The 14,113-nt window shown below is 40.5% G+C and overlaps 1 protein-coding gene and 1 pseudogene across 1 annotated transcript in view; one reads left to right on the top strand and one right to left on the bottom strand.

Annotated features, from left to right (window-relative positions):
- RBM20 (RNA binding motif protein 20) overlaps nt 1–14,113 on the bottom strand; it is a 191,062-nt gene that overhangs the window by 146,855 nt on the left and 30,094 nt on the right. The gene's annotated exons all lie outside the window — the stretch shown is intronic.
- Nucleotides 1–14,113, top strand: part of LOC109384882 (eukaryotic translation initiation factor 4B pseudogene) — a 39,671-nt pseudogene that overhangs the window by 9,701 nt on the left and 15,857 nt on the right.

Here is a 14,113-nt window from a genome sequence, read left to right as displayed (position 1 = left end):
GATGGTGCCAACTTGGGCCAGTGAAGCAACGTCCTCCACAACTAGACTGAAGAACAAAACGACAGCAACTTGTCTAGTCCCCTTCTCCCAATTCCCCAGCACTGTTCCCATCCCCCCAATTTCCCAATAAAAATCTTTAAAAAAAAAAAAGGGTCTCTCCAAAGTTCTCGCATCAAGTCAGCCTGCACCATTGTGTTTTGAAAACAAAGATCTCACGTTATGTAAAAGTATTACTGAAATACAATTTTTAGTGCATGAGTTTTGATTTATGTTTTATACAGCATGGGGGTGGGGGGTGGGGGGCAACAACCTGTCTTTCTCTTCTCCATCTGACTTCCATGACCTCTCTCCACTTGAGGCTAGCAGCTCACATCCAAATTTTATTTTCCATCTTCCTTCCAGCCATTCCCCTTTTGGGCACTAAACCCACCAACAGTAGAAATATCTCTCCATTTGTATCTTCCAAACCAGAAGTTGGGCATCGTTTCCTGCCCACCTTCCCAGAGGTCTCTCCTCCCTGCTTCACCTTTCATTATGGACTACTAGGGACTTGCTAATCAAAATAGCAAAGGAAAAGACATTCCATCGCCTCTTCCTATCTAGGTGTTTAAATGCCAGAGCTATCTTCCAGTTACCCTATGACCATTCTGAACACGGACACAGCTGTCAACAGAAGACCAGAAAACAAGAAAGTCCCTGCGAGTCTGACCTGACAGAAGACAGATTTGTCACCAGTCTCCAAGTCGAAAATAGATCACCCACCGCTCAGAAGGGCACAGGGCACTTTTCCACTCTTATCCCAGAGGCCTCCAGCAGCTACATGAAATGCGCTGAGCACTTGATGGAATAAAATGTACAATCAGTGATATGCTTTCGAAATAACTTCTTTTGGACAGGCCCGCCAAGGACAAAATGACAATGACTCTGTAAGGTCACATGTGAAAGCGCTGAGCTGCCACAGTGATCACCAACCCCAGAAAGGACAGGAAGGGCCCACAACGTTTTCCCCAAGCCAACAGCTGGTCCAACCGCCTCATTTTACAAAGGAGCAAACCCAGTCTCCTCTTCCTTTCCATCACGTGGCTCTCTCTGAGAGGCAGATAGAAGGGACTGTGCTAAAGCTGGAGAATTTACAAATAAATTCCCTTTTCAAGATGTTGGGGCCTACCACAATCATCCAGTTATGTTACCAGCCATTCTCTTTACCTGTCTCCTCCACATTATTTTGGGGGAGTGATTGTTTTGGTGGCCCTAAGCTCTGAGAGAGCTACATTTGACTCAAGCATGTGATTTTCTCGGGCTGCCTCACAGACAGTGAAATAAACACAGGGTAACAAAGTCTACGGTTCCCTGTTATCAATTTTTTTTAAGTATTAGTAGCTCAGCTTTTCATCCAATTCTACATCTTTCTCAGGAGAACAAGTTAAATAGAAGAGCATGCCAGAGTTCTGGATGCAATTTCTCAGTTACTTGTGGGAACCTGCCTGAACTTCCACAGGACTCTGTAGCACACACATTTCTATGCTAAAAAAGGCAGAAGGTAACCTGCCATTGATAAGGCTCTGTCTTTTAGTGAATTCTGCAACCAGAACAAAATCAGAAGCACCCCATTTTTTATTTTAATTTTAATTTAATTTTATTTTATTTTATTTTTGCCTCTAACAATGTCTTGAGAAAATGACGATTCTTTTCTTTCTGTTTTTTCATTAACTGATACCCTGGAAGAATGCTTTCTATGAATTTCTTTAAAAGCGGAGTAAACTTACTCTTTCCCCAAAAATTAAACAGTTAAGTGGAGTAGAGTGTAGGAATGCAGTCAATGGAATTAAAATAGATAAGTATGATATCGGGGGGTGGGAGGGCAGTAGATGGGGGAGAGGGGCTGTATTTATGTGAAGGGTGAAAAGGATAACTATTGCATTGTTCTGTATACCTGAAACTAACAATAAAAAAAATTTAAAATTAAAATTAAAAAAAATTTAAACAGTTAAAAAATCTTTCAAAGTGAGGACTACAGCCCTGTTTTTCATCACAAGACATGCCTTGATTTTTCTCACTTCTTTCTGTCATCTTCAAAAAGTCCTAAGAATATTTTCTAAAAATAAAATAAGATAAAAATAAATAAATAAGAATATTTTCTGAAATCACCTAAAGGGCTAACAAAAATGTAAGTCACACTCCCTGGCTGTTCACCCAATCTCCCATATGGTTACTAAAGGAATAATTTTAATTACAGGGGGTAAAAGAAAGTTCTAATTTAGAAAGCTGACTCAATAGATTCATTTTGTATTTAAAAGAAAATCAGATGGCTTATATTTTGGAAGCCTGTTTGGATTCCCAATTAAGCCATTTAAACTGGTATTTTACTTTAATCTAGAAATGTGCATACAAAAGCAGTGAAATTCTATTACTTTAAAACTCTGCACCCAAGCCAGGTTTTTCACCCTTAAAGTTTCCCAAGAAACAGAATAAAAAGGAATCTCTTAAAGAGCAAGAGGGAGGGAGGACTAGTAATTTGGACCACACTCACAATTCAAACCTGACCTGGCAGGTACCAGAAAATACGACAGACTCCTCCTCCACCCAACAAAACTAATGAAAACCAATTACCGAGCACCCAATCGCCCTGGGGCTGACCTCCCACTGCAACTCAACCAGCTGTGTGGTAGATTGAGAGTGTAAACTTGGCCCATGCTTGGGCTGAAAAATAACACTGTTTTCTGCCATTAACAAGTTAATGAAATGCAGAGCTATTAGGTCTGAGGCCACTGGATGCCCACAAAGTTGTAATTAGAATAAAGCCAACTATGAAATCGAGAAGATGGTCAAGAATTAGATCTAGAGACCAAAGAAATCCCAAGGAGTTGATACTTGGCAGCCACTTCAAAAATTGTTAACATAATCCCCCCAAAAAAGAAAAGAAATACCTATGAGAATATATTGATATAAACAAATTAATGGGAAGGAAGGAACAGCTCTTCCTTATGGGAGAATTTCAATTAGTAAATGTAGAAGAAATGAGTGAAATAGAAATTCAGCCTCAGAAGACCACAGTAATAGCTGTTACAGGCAAGCTACACTGATGGGTGCTAAAATTAGCAGGTGAAAGTTTCAGGAGAAACAACATATTTGCATAATCTTACAGTATCTCCTTCAAAATATTTTAATTACAGGAAAACCCAAGACACTAATTAAAAAATATATATGCACCCCATTGTTCATTGCAGCGCTATCTACAATAGCCAAGACTTGGAAATAACCAAAATGCCCATTGGTAGATGACTGGATTAAGAAACTGTGGTACATTTACACAATGGAGTATTACTCTGCTATAAAGAAGAAGGAAATTGTACCATTTGCGACGATAGGGATGGACCTAGAGGCTATTATGTTAAGTGAAATAAGTCAGTCGGAGAAAGACAAATACCATATGATCTCACTTATACGTGGATTCTAAAGAACTGAATAAATGAGAAATGTAAACAGAAATAGTCTCAGATACACAGAGGAAAAACTGATGCTTGCTAGATAGGAAGGGTTGGGGATGAGGGAGAATGGGAAGGGACAAGACAACATAAATTGGTAACTACAATATTGCCTCAGGGATAGGAAATACAGTTTGGGGACTATAATCAATAATGTTGTAAATATTTTTTAGGGGCCCAGATGGACTCATGTCTTGTCAGGGAGACCACTTCATGCCTTGTTAGGGTATAGAGGCCTGACCACTGCACTGTGCATCTGAAGCTGCCGTTGAATAATATTATATGTCAACTATAATTTAATACATATATAGTCATGGGAGGTGGAGTACAGTGTGGGGAGTGGAGTCAATGGAATTGTAATAGATATGTGTGATATCGGGGGGGGGGGCAATAGATGGGGGAGGGGGGTTGTCACTTTATGAGGGGTGATAAGGATAACTATTGCATTGTTTTGTATACCTGAAACTAATAAAAAAAGACATTTTTAATTACACAGGAGTGGGATGGGGAGGAGAACTTTTAACTTTAAAGTTAACACCACCTTAACTAAGTCATTAAGTGATACACCGAGGGCCATATCTGTTCTGTGGGATTCTTATTTTAAAATGCATAACTTCAACCTGGACATGAGAACACATCAGACAAACTAAATCGAGGGCCCTTTTACAAGAGGGGTTGGCAAGCTACAGCTCAAGGGCCAAATCTGGACCTCTGCCTATTTTCATAAATGAAGTTCTATTGGAACACAGCCATGCCCATTCGTTTACATATTGTCCAAGGTTGCTTTCGCACGTCAGCATAAAGCCGAGTACTTGCAGCACAGATCATATAACCTGCAAAGCCAAAAAGACTTACTATCTGCCCCTTGACAGAAAAAGTTGGCTGATCCTTGTTTTAAAAACTAACGGGGTGACCGGTTAGCTCAGTTGGTTAGAGCATGGTGCTGATAACACTGAGGTTGCCGGTTCAATCCCCACATGGGCCACTGTGAGCTGCATCCTCCTTAAAAGAGTCAACTATGCCATCGTAGCATGAAAGAAATGTGTAACCAGTGACCATGGCTGTTCCCCAATAAAATTTATTTTAAAAAAAAAATTTTTTTAAAACTAACTGGACAGTATTCTTCAAAAGTATCATGGTCATAAAAAATAGAAAAGGCTGAGGAAGTGTCATACACTGGAGGAGACTACGGAAACAGGACAACTAAATGTCATGTGAGATTCCAGATTTCACCCTGGAATAGAAAAAAAAAATGTAATGGAAAAATTGCTTAAAGAAAAAAACAAGTCTGCGATTTGGTTACTAATATTGTACCAAAATTCCTTTCTTGGTTTTGATCAATGTATCATGGTTACGCAAGATGTTAACACAAGGGCAAGCTGGCTGAAAAGCATACAGGAATTTCCTGTGCTATTTGTGCAAATTTTCTATAAGTGTAAAACTATTTCAAAATAAAAAGTTTAAAAAAATTGTGGTAAAACTTCTCAGGCTCATCTGAATCTGAGGGAGCAGCAGCAGCCGTCCCTAGGCCAGCGTCACCTTCCAAAGTTTGTCGTTATGAAGCTTAAAGACAACTGTGAAAATAATTCCAACGTCACTGACACTCCATTCTCCTACCACTGACCCAAAGGCAGAGGATTAGCAGAGAGTATTCCTTGCTTCAACCAATACTGCCTTTACAAATATACTATAGCTTGGGGATCCCCATTCTTAAATAAAAAGTACTCAATAAAAAGGTGAACTTAAAACACCTAAATCTCTCCCATGAGGTCTCTCGAAGCTTGAATGAGCCCTAAGAGATGGGTGGACGGAGGATTTTCTTGGAAGTGTCAGCCGGAGGAGTTTCAGTGCAGCCCCCACTGCAGAGGAGACAGATCTGACAGCAGAGGGAGATAGTGCGTTCCTTGGATGCAAAGCCAGTTCTGTCACCAGCTCCTCAGTACAGTTCTGACAAAGGAGTGAAACGCCTTCTGCAGAAGTGTCCCTTCTTCATTTGCTTACGGGCTAGCCCTATGTGGTCAGCGAGGAACTTGTGAGAAGGTACCCCTGCCTCTGTCCCATCAAGCAACTGCCCCCTCACACGAACACGCCGCATAGAGTCAAGGTTTTTGATGAATTTTAGCAAATCCCATCTACAGTTATGCCAGAATAGAGAGAAAGAATCACAGGCAGAGACTGCAAGAAAGAAATGAAAAGAGAAGCAAGAGGGCTGTGGCCTTGTGTGGGGAGCACACAGGAGGGACAGGAAGTTCAAGTATGGGTGCAGCTCTTCCCTGCAAAATGACCCTCAGGAACCACCTGTCTCCCCGCAAGCTTACTGACTGCCCCAGTCTAAGTAAACCAAACTGGGGCAAAGGGCAAGCCTCCCCCAAGCGCCCACCGCTCCTGGCCCCCAGGTGAGCTGTCACTGTGACAGCACCGGAGCACAGGCTCGTTCGCTGTGTGTGTCAATCCCGGAGCTGGCCAAGCACCCTTGGCAGATCCTGGCTCACAGCTGACCACGCGACCCAGTGAGGCCGAGGCCATCTATCACACAGAGCGAGGTGAGCAGTGAAACGGATGGAGTTCGGAGAAGGAAGCTCCTGCCACCTTTTTAGCTGACAGTGCTCCTCCTCCCCCCCTTTGAGAGAAATGCACCCCTGAGGTGGGGAAAAACCAGGCAGTGGCCAGTGCCATCTGGAGAAGGAAGAGGAGGTGTTTTATGAATGGGCCATCTGGACAGGAAAGCAGCCTCTGGGCCTTCCCTGGTGGTGCCGCGCCTCCTCCCCTCTGGAAATTCTTTCAGCCCCATCTGCTCGGAAGGAGGCAACACACCCAGAGAGCAAACCCACCACCCACTCCCGGCTTCTGCCCCCACCAGGAACATTCCAGTGGTTTTGCCAAACAAACTAATTGCTCTCGCTCAGGGCAGCCTGTGTGACAACAGGTGCCGGCTCTATCGCCACCACTCACAGTTTCTGGATTTTTATTGTTCTTAATCAGCCTATATAATTCTTTTTAAAGTCATTTTAACACAGTGCTGTCCTACTATGCCCTGCCTTGGAAATTTCAGTCAAGGGGGCTAAAAGGGGCCAGGGTCCGTGTAGAGGCGAAATGAAGATTGAGGAGCCCTCCGACTGCCTCCGGCATGAGACGGCACGAGTTGTGAATGACAATCACCAAATGACTGACTGTGGTCATCTGCGGGGCCGGGCCTATCTGCCTGCATGGGAAGTGTGTCTGCATGTGCCTCCGTCTGTCAGGGCTGCAGGAAGACAGACCTGTGTCCCTTCCAGCTGCAGCCAAGCCCTTCTTCAGAGAACAGCCAAGCTGCAGACAGACAGATCTCCAGCTTTCTGCTCTCACCTGCTCAGTCCTACCACCTCACCCACGGGGATGGTTTAAGGGCTCACAAAGCACTTTCACACAATTACACTTGATTTTCAGAACAACCCTGCGAGGCAGGCACCACAGGCAAGACACCAAGACAGAGCCGGTTACAGACAACAAGGATGCTTTTCAGAACGAAAACTGCATCTTACTAGAAATGAGCAGAGAGAGAGAAGTCACGCAATCAGACGTTGTCCACGGTGGCCTTGACTCAGGCAGGCCATTTTACAGTGACACTGCAGTGGGTATGATAATGCTTTAACTAATGTGAACCAAATTACAAAATTCACTATTCATGGTCTCAACATGACCATGGGCTCGAAAGTGTCTTGAAACAGAAATCCATTTAGTGACAATTAATGGCAACTTGATGTATTGAAATGCCTTGACACCTACACACTTTTTGCATAGTCATTTTTAATCTTTGCTCTTTGGCTAGGTGTTTATAGGAATCTGTTTCGTATGAGTAAACTTTTCAGTATTCCCATGGCTCTGTCTCCCAGCCTTGGATTGAAAGAAAACCTTTCTTTTCCTTCATATTATTTATCTCAGTGTATAGTTTTATAGTTATCTTATGTTTTTTGGGTTATGTTTGTTTTCTCCACTAGACTGTAGGCTCCACCCATAAGAACCATACCTGTTCTGTTCATTACTCAGCATCTATAATGGTGCCTAGCACATAGTAGGTGTTCAATAAATACTTCTCTTAGTTGAATGAACTATGAGTAAAGTATCCCATGAGTTTGACTGAGAAACAGCAAGCTCTGAAGGATGTGCTTTACTTCAAAAAAACAATCGGAAACCTATTATTTTTGGAAAATGAAACAATGGGCAACACTCCAGTTTTTCCAAAACACCACTTTGCACCAAATAGATCTATAAGTAGCAATCTGTTTCTACCCTTGTCTGAAAACATAAAAATTCTACACTGACTCTGGGATTTTAATAAAATTTTCACATTTTCAAATACACTACATATTTTTTTAACTTTTATTTTCTCCAAGTAGCTCCTTATATGCCCACGGACACAAAGACGATAGCAAATAAGTTTATCACAACCAAAGAAAATGAAAATCAGAAAAGGACTGAAAACTGTTCTTATTTGTAGACACTTGCACTGTGGCTTTTTAAATTCTTGAAGGAAGTAACGTTAAGAAAAACTCCACAATCACAGAATGTCACACGGAGAAAATCTACCATGCGAACAATTTGAAATGTGTAGGAATGCAAGTATGAGAAGCATTAAGTGCTGTTTCTCCATAAATTCTGATTTTAATTAGCATTTCATTGTAGAACACAGGTTTTTTTCTTCCACTGTTTTTTTCTTCTAAATGTTGTTACAATGTCTCTGTCTTGGCTATAATTATTCCATGCATTGTTTAACTTTATAGACAATTAAACAAGCTACCTTCAAATATTTTTCTCTCTGAAATACAGGGCAATTATCTGTGGTTGACACCAGCAGGAAGCAGAAAACAGCACAGCAAGGACACTGATCATTTCAGCATCCCCAATTTCAATCCCTGGAATGCACAACTGGCACCAGATCCTATGCTGAATTTCAGGGCAATGACAGTGTCCTGGTTTTACCCTCCACATTTTGGAAGACAAAGAGAAACGCAGCCAGCTCTTGGAGCAATGCAGAGTCACATCTGGAATTTATAGTCCATTCCTGGAATGCTTCAGAAGAAGGAACCCAGCATCTGGTATCTGTGTTGGCTAATTATTATTGTAAGTGACACCAAATAAATTCTACCTGAATCATGTCTTACCCTCATTCCTTCTCTTTCTCAGGGATACCATTTATAGCCTTGGGTATGCTTGAGAAATATAAGCCCTTAACAGCTATCATTTCCTGTCTGTTTACTCCCTGCTGGGCATGCCACTAGATGATTCATGCATATTATTTCATTTAATCCCCCCCCCCAACAACCTTGAAGGATTATTATCCCATTTTCATAAATGATGAAATCAAGATTCAGAGAAATAACTTCCAAGATCATAGTTAATGAGTGGTAGAGCCCAAATATAAGCCCACGTCTATCTGACTTGACAGGCTGGGCTCCTCCAGAACCCAACGGGGGCCATGTTAATCTCATGGAGCTCTCAACTATTACTAAGAGGTAGTAACAAATCCTGGTGAAGGACACAGACTGTGACACCAGGCTGCCCGAGTCAGTCCATCTGAACCCCAACTCTGCCACACACCAGCTGAAAGTCACTTAACTTCTTTATGTCTCAGTTTGTCTGCTATAAAGAAGCCATAATAATCGTTATCTGTTTCATAAAGTTGTTGGAGGATTAAATAAGATAACATACGTAAAGCCCTTAGAACCATGTTGTAAGCACACAATAAAGGCTAGCTGCTAATACAGGCCTACCTCAAGAACAAGAAAAATCTCAGACAATCTAACCTTACACTTAAAGGAACTAAAAAAAAAAAAAAAAACAGCAAACAAAACCCAAAGTGAGTAGAAGGAAGGAAATAATAAAATCAGAGCATAAATAAACAAAAGAGTCTAAAATCATGATACAAAATATCGATGAAACCAAGAGCTGGTTCTTTAAAAAGATAAACAAAAGTGATAAACCTTTAACCAGACTCATCAAGAAAAAAAGAGAGAGGACCCAAATAAATAAAATCAGAAATGAAAGAGAAGTGACAACTGACACCACAGAAATGCAAAGGATTAAGAAAAAATATTATGAACAATTATATGCCAACAAATTGGAAAATCTGAATGAAGTAGATAAATTCCTAGAAATACAATCTTCCAAGACTGAATCAAGAAGAAACAGAAAATCTGAACCAACCAATTACTACTAACAAAACAGAATCAGTAATCAAAAAAACTCCCAACAAACAAAAGTCCTGGACCAAATAGCTTCACAGGTGAATTTTACCAAACATTCAAAGAAGAATTAACACCAATCCTTCTCAAACTATTCCAAAAAATTCAAGAGGAGGGAAAGCTCCCAAGGTCATTTTACGAGGCCACCATTACCCTGGTTCCAAAACCAGACAAAGATACTATGAAAAAAGAAAATTATAGACTGATATCCCTGATGAACATAGATGCAAAAATCCTCAACAAAATATTAGCAAACCGAATTCAGCAATACATTAAAAAGGTCATACACCATGATTAAGTGGGATTTATTCCTGGAATACAAATTGGTTCAATATCCACAAATCAATTTATGTGATACACCACATAAACAAATGTGGTGTAAAAGAAAAAAATCATACGATCATATCAATAGATGCAAAAAAAAAAAGCATTTGACAAAATCCAGCATCCATTTATGATAAAAACTCTCACCAAAGTGGGACTAGAGGGAACATACCTCGACATAATAAAGGCCATATATGACAAACCCACAGCTAACATCATACTCAACAGGAAAAAGCTAAAAAGCGTTCTACTTAAGATCAGGAACAAGACAAGGATGCCCACTTTCATTCAACATAAAATTGGAAGTCCTAGCCATAGCAATCAGACAAGAAAAAGAAATAAAAGGTATCCAAATTGGAAAGAAAGAAATAAAACTGTTATAATTTGCAGATGACATGATACTATTGGGTTGTCGGAAAAGTCATGACGTAGTTTTTTCTATGTTTTTTGTTGCAAAAATGCGTCATGACTTTTCCAACAACCCAATACATATAGGAAACCTGAAAGATTCTACCAAAAAACTATTAGAGCTGATAAATGAACTCAGTGAAGTAGCAGGATAAAAAATCAATATTCAGGGTCCGCCGAGTGGCGCGTTGGTTAAGAGCTGGCTTGGGATGCAAAAGGGCCCCAGTTTGGATCCCACATATGAGGGCCAGTAACACTGCCCTCTACAGCTAAGATGCTGAAGAACAGCTCGACCTGGAGCTGGGCTGCCGTGAGTCGCTGATGATGGCAAGTGGGTTGCCATGGGCTACCGTGTGTAGCCAGCAGCAAGCGTGAGCGTCCATCCAGAAGCTGGCGACTTGATGTGCCTTGCCCGGGAAGAGTGCAATGATGGTGCCAACTTGGGCCAGTGAAGCAACACCCTCCACAACTAGACTGAAGAACAAAAGGATAGCAACTTGTCTGTTCCCCTTCCCCCAATTTCCCAGTAAAACATCTTTAGAAAAAAAATCAATATTCAGAAATCAGTTGCAATTTTATACACTAATAATGAACTGTCAAAAAGAGAAATTAAAAACACAATCCTATTTACAATTGCATCAAAAAATAAAATAATATACCTAGAAATAAATTTAACCAAGGAGCTAAAAGACCTGTACTCAGGAAACTATGACACTGAAAGAAACTGAAGAAGAAACAAAAAAATGGAAGGATATATTGTGCTCATGGATAGGAAGAATTAACATCATTAAAATGTCCATACTACCCAAAACAATCTGTAGATTCAATGTAATCCCTATGAAAATACCATGGCATTTTTCACAGAACTAGAACAAATAATCTTAAAATTTATATGGAACCACAAAAGACCCTGAATAGCCACAGCAATCTTGAGAAAAAAAGAACAAAATTGGAGGTATCATGCTACCTGATATCAAACTATACTACAAGGCTATAGTAATCACTTAAATGTAAGACAGGATACCATAAAAACCTAGAAGAAAACATAGGCAGTAAACTCGTTGACATTGCTCTTCATGATATTTTTTTCTGATCTATCTCCTCAGGCAAAGGAAACAAAAGAAAAAATAAACATATGGGTCTACATCAAACTAAAAAGTTTTTACACAGCAAAGGAAACCATCAACTAAACAAAAAGGCAGCCTCCTGAATGGAAGAAGGTAATCACCAATGATACATATGATAAGGGGTTAATATCCAAAATTTATAAAGAACTTACACAACTCAACACCAAAATTTAAAAAAAACAAATCCAATTAAAAAATGGGCAGAGAACCTGAATAGAACTGGGTGAAAGAGGTGAAGGGATTAAGAAATACAAACTGGTAGTTACAGAATAGTCACAGGATATAAAGTACAGCATAGAGAATATAGTCAATGATGTTGCAACAACTATGTATAAGTGCCAGGCGGGCACTAGACTAACTGGGGGGATCGCTGCATACATTATATACGTAAATGTCTAACCACTATGTTGTACACCTGAAACTAATATAAAATGATATTGAATTTCAACTGTAACTGAAAAAAAGAAATAAATAATTTTAAAGAAAGGTTAGACGCTAATAGGTTGTTGATGATGATGATGGTGATGGTGGTGGTTCCAATGATCAGCCTCTCTTCTTGACTTTGGGCTCCTCCCAAAACTAGATCTAACCTTTTTCCCATCCCAATTCAAAAAATCTTATTCTTTAAACAAGACTCTCTTCTTTATTCCAGAGTCTCTTCTGTGTATAACTTCAGTAACTTCACTTCCATCTATCCAAAACCTACTCATTCCTTCAGGGCCCTTCCAAATCCTACCCTCTCCATGAAGTAGTCCCCAAACACTGAGGCCCCATTGGTCTTCTTCCAAGACCATGTACTAAAAGTTGACACTTAAAACATCATCAGCAGCAAAGCAGCAGCAGCAGCAACACACCATGAATATAGAATTATATCCTGACTTGGAACATTCATTCGATATATATTTCAGCTTTGTCTTTTCCCCACAACTTGGTTACAAGCTCCTTGCAGAAAGTATGTGAGATACTTCTATATCCTCTACAGGCAATGACACACATGCACACACATACACACACACACACACACACACACACACACACACACACACACTCAGCCATATAAAATAAGCATATCCTCTGGTGGGAGAATCCTAAAGTTATTGGCTTACATTATTTTAAGATATTTTAAATAATTATTTGAGATAATTAAATTATCTCCGAGAGTGGAGAATGAACTCAAGAAAAAGTCTAAAGAATATAATCCATCAACAGCCTCAAAAATACCAGACCAAGTATTTGATCTCAAAGACTTAATTAAGCAGTATCAATCTTAATGCCTGCACTTAGTACCAGCTTGTTAAAATGCAGGCTTCCTAATGCAATTAAAATTATTTGGATTAAAAAGCTTCAACAATATTAATCCAGTGAGCTTCTAAATCCACAAAGATTTGGACGATATTATTGAACTTGTGTGGTCACAACACAAATGTCCAGCTACAGGTTATATAATTCAAGCCTGCCCGTCATCTGGAAGTGGGCTGGGGATTCAGAACAATTCTAAGGGGATACTAAGAACTTGTTTAAACTGCAGAAGATTAAAAATCCTGCTCTCACTTGAAAGTGGTGGGGCAAAGAGAGCAGCCTTGGGTTGCAGAGCTCAGTAGTAAGCAAAGGCCCCGGAACATGAGCAGCAAGCACAGAACAGCGACCTGGTGGCACAGTTACAGGTTTTCTAATGGTTTGTACAGAGCGTAAGTATTGACCATGAACAACTCAAACATGAATACCATCCTACACAGTTCACTTCTTCTTAAGACCCAGCCCTTCCAATGCACTGCAGACTAATAATAATAATAACTAATAAGTGACTTTTGCATTCCTTCCCATCCACTGGACACACAAAGGTACTGAAATGTACCCTTGAAGAAAGACCCTCTCTCTCTCCAGGCAACAACCCTAACAAACAATTGCAACATAAAAGTAACGGGGGGCAGGGAAGGGGGTCTAAAAAAAGATGTTTGGTTCAGTGTTGCCCAGGAAGACACATCCTTAAATTGCCAAGGGAAAGCCTCTCCATGTGGATTCATTCTCTTTAAAATGGAAGCCAACCCCAAAAAGGTGTGCCACACATAGAAAATGGAATTCCCTTTATGTGTGACTCAAGCTCGTGAGTTCCGAAGGCATGACAATTTCAGATAGGGCTCTACTTTAAACACACCAATCCAAGATAACTTCTAGAAACACCTCAATCCCTGAAACATAACTAACCCTCATTCCCACAGTTTCAATGTAGGCCATTGTGCTCAAAAGGCAGGGTTAGAAATAAGTGGGTTATGAAATTCAGGCTTCCACAGTCAGCATCTCCTAACTCCCCTCACTTTGGCATCAGTTTCTTCCAAGGAGTCTCATAATACCCAGAGCTGGTGAGCCTGGCATAAAACATACACTCAAGCATAGCTATCAAGAGTGAAAACTGAGAGTCAGCAAAGTGGCTCATTGGTTAAGAGTTGGCTTGGGAGCGCGAGCTCTGAGAAGCTGGGCCACCAGTTCGAATCCCACATGGGCCAGTGATACTGCGCCCCCCCCCCCACAGCTAAGATGATGAACAACA

The sequence above is a fragment of the Hipposideros armiger genome, unplaced genomic scaffold, assembly GCF_001890085.2.
Source record: "Hipposideros armiger isolate ML-2016 unplaced genomic scaffold, ASM189008v1 scaffold_105, whole genome shotgun sequence".
NCBI classification, from domain to species: domain Eukaryota; kingdom Metazoa; phylum Chordata; class Mammalia; order Chiroptera; family Hipposideridae; genus Hipposideros; species Hipposideros armiger.
This window is presented reverse-complemented; position numbering and strand designations above follow the sequence as displayed.